Below are 3,516 nucleotides of genomic sequence, written 5' to 3'. Positions count from 1 at the left end.
CAATAGTCAACAAACTATAATCCAATGGTCCTGACTTTGATTCCTGGGGAAATACTAGATCATATTATCAAAGAGACGTCAGTAAACATCTAGAAAAATGAAAAAAAAATGCTCACAAATAGCAGGCAAAGCTTCAGCAAGGATAGGTCATGCAAAACCATATTTTCTTTTTTCCCCAGTTGCCATAGAGGATAGACTTTATTGGACTCACACCAGCAGGCCGTGTTTCTTCAGCATTTTTGTGTATTTGTGTATTTCGCCTTCCACATTCTTCTCAGCTTGCTTGCATAGTTTCCTGAGCTTCTTTTTCTTTCTATAATGGATCTTAGCTTTCTCCTTCCTCTTCTCTTCCAAAGTAGCAATCACTGCCTGATACTTCCAGCCAACCTCATGGGCCAGGCGCCCCAGATAAGCAAACTTCTAGTTGGCTTCAGTCTGACCACTTTGAGAGCAGCTGGGACAACCATGCGTTTCTGCTTGTCATAGGGCAGGGGGGGGGGGGATGCCATCGAACACCTTAAGGCGTTCCAAGGCAGCCTGACCACGCTTGGTCTTGTGGGGAAGCATCCTTCTAACAGTCCTCCAGAACATGTGGCTGGGGGCTCTGAAGTGATCAAGGACCTCTTGAAGGGTTTGTGTTCATTCGCTTTTGGAGAAAGGCCAGGTATTTCAGCTTGTTCAGGTAGAAGTTTACCGAGATGCCTTCGCAGCGAACCACGACCACCTTCTGCCCCAGGAGGACTTGTTTGGCCATGATGGCCGCCAAGCAGCCCAGGAGATGGCCCCACCCCTCGATCACCAGGACCTGCCCATCCGCCATGGCTGATGCTGCCCGGGAAAAGCTATATTTCCTTTTTTTGACTGGATTGTTAAATGGAAATATTATGGGATGCTATAAATATACTTAGATTGTAGCAAGCAGTCTTATTAAGTATCTCAGGTCATTATTGTGGAAAATATGAAGATATGACTAGAAAATAATGCAATTAGATGGAGGTAGATCTTACTGAAAAGCTATACTTAATAAATTGTTCCATTGCAACTGGGAAGGAGAGTTCTAACAAGTTGCCCCCAGGAATCTATGCTTGGTCCTTGGCTGTTTAATATTTTTGTCAATTATTTACACAAAGGTGACATCTTTATTAATTACATAACTCACACAAAACTAGGAAGGATAGCTAACACATTGGATGATGGTGTTCAAAAAGATCTTGGCTAAATAAAATATTGGGCAGAATCTAAGAAGGGGAAATTAAAGAGGGATAAATATAAGGTCTTACATTTGAATTTTTTAATTAACTTCATGAGATGGTGGAGAAACAGTTAGAAAAAAGACAAGTTTGAGTGAAAAAGAGGAGGACGGGTTAGTAGATTGAAAGGTTACTGTGAATCAACAATAGGAAAGGTCAGTCAGAAAAACACCAATGTGATCTTGGGCTGTGTGGTGAGACTTAGTTAATAGTCATGCTGTACTTTGCTCTGGTCAGACCACACCTAGAACATTGGGTTTGGTTCTGAGAAGACAAAGAATGTTGATAAACTGAAGACATTCAGAAAAGGATAATCCAAATAGTGAAGAACCCTAATTCTATGTCATATAAGGAGCAACTGGATTAACTGGGTCTGTTTAGCCTGGAGTAGAGAAGACTCATGGGGAGTATGATAGTTGTCTTCAAGTATTTCAGTTGGGCATGTCTAAGAGGAATTATATTCGTTCCACCCAGTTCTGTGAAGGTAGAACTCCTTGCAATGGATGAAAATTGCAGAAATACAAGTTTAGACATGATGTCAGGAAGAATTATTGATAAGAGCTTTCCAGTGAGCAGCTAGGTGGTGCAGTAGATAAAGAACCAGCCTTGGATTCAGGAGAACTTGAGTTCAAATCCGACCTCAGATATTTGACACTTACTAGCTGTGTGATCCTGGGCAAGTCACTTAACCTCCACTGCCCTGCCCCCAAAAAAGAACTTTCCAAAAGGGGAATGGGCTGCCTCAGAACCTAAGTTTCTCAAAAAAGACACAGGTCTTTAAATAAGGGTTGGATGACACCTTGATGGCATGTTGAAGTAGGGATTCTTTTTTTAGTATGGATGGGGTTGGTTGGCCACTGAGACCCCTTTCATCTCTGAAATTGTGATTCATTCAATGAGAACTACACACAAGCTGCTCTCTGTGATAATATGCATGGTGTTTCACAAGTCTTAGTGAAGTTTTAAGCTTTGCTATCTTAAAACCACACTAAGACTTTTTTTGATCACTCTGTATATCTAGATATTTTAACTGTACAATTAACCAAATTTTCCATTTTAATATAGTTGTTGGGGCGGGGGAGGCGCTGCTAGATGGTGCAATAGATAAAGCACGGGCCCTGGATTCAGGAGGACCTGAGTTCAAATCCAGACTCAGACACTTGACACTTATTAGCTGTATGATCCCAGGCAAGTCACTTAACCCTCATTGCCCTGCCTTCACCCAAAATATAGTTGTTTGGCTTCATATGGATGAAGTTATGATACAGATAAGCATCCAAAAGTACCCCTACATTGGTGACTCTTACATTCTTTTCTCTTCTTCTTTCCACAGTCAAAAATCTGAGCCTAACAAAATCTTACCCCTCTTTTAATGTTCAAATACTACCTCCTTCAGGAAGCCTTATGTGATCATTCCAGCCAGAAATGATCTCTTTCCTTTGAACTCCAAAGAAGCATTTTTGCATGATTCAAAAATAACTTCTGGGGCAGCTAGGTGGCACAGTGGATAAAGCACTGGCCCTGGAGTCAGGAGGACCTGAGTTCAAATCTGGCCTCAGACACTTAACACTTACTAGCTGTGTGACTCAGGGCAAGTCACTTAACCCCAATTGCCTCACTAAAAAAAAATAAATTAAAATAAAATAAAATAACTTCTTACCTACTGCCTTTAAGTTCCATGAGAACATATCCATTTATATGTTTTTCAGCCCTTCACTCGGTCTTGCACCCCGTAAGCTAACTCAGTAAACATTTATGTAGTGTTAAATTAATAAGCCTAAATCATTGGGGCGGCTAGGTGGCGCAGTGGATAAAGCACCAGCCCTGGCTTCAGGAGTACCTGAGTTCAAATCTGGCCTCAGACACTTGACACTTACTAGCTGTGTGACCCAGGGCAAGTCACTTAACCCCCATTGCCCCGCAAAAAAAAAAGAAAGAAAGAAAGAAAGAAAAAAATAAGCCTAAATCATTGCAAACAATTATCCATTTTCTTATTTACTATTATTAACTGAGCACTTAGGTGGTGCAATGTATAGAAAGCTGGGCCTGGAGTCAGGAAGACTCATCTTCCTGAATTAAATCTGATCTTGGCCACTTATTAGCTGTGTGACTCTGGGCAAGTCACTTAAACATGTTTGCCTCAGTTTCCTCATCTATAAAATGAGCTTGAGAAGTAAACGGTAAATTACTCTAGTATCTTTGTCAAGGAAACCCCAAATGGGGTCACAAAGAGTGGGACAGGACTGAAAGGACTAAACAACAACCA

At 41.2% G+C, this 3,516-nt stretch overlaps 1 pseudogene; it reads right to left on the bottom strand.

Moving 5' to 3' along the window:
- Positions 1 to 207: 207 nt before the first annotated feature.
- Positions 208 to 820, bottom strand: LOC122726433 (annotated as a pseudogene).
- Positions 821 to 3,516: the final 2,696 nt, after the last annotated feature.

The sequence above is a fragment of the Dromiciops gliroides genome, chromosome 4, assembly GCF_019393635.1.
Source record: "Dromiciops gliroides isolate mDroGli1 chromosome 4, mDroGli1.pri, whole genome shotgun sequence".
Lineage (NCBI taxonomy): Eukaryota > Metazoa > Chordata > Mammalia > Microbiotheria > Microbiotheriidae > Dromiciops > Dromiciops gliroides.
The sequence above is the reverse complement of the archived record's forward strand: the minus strand, read 5'-3'. Positions and strand labels throughout refer to the sequence as shown.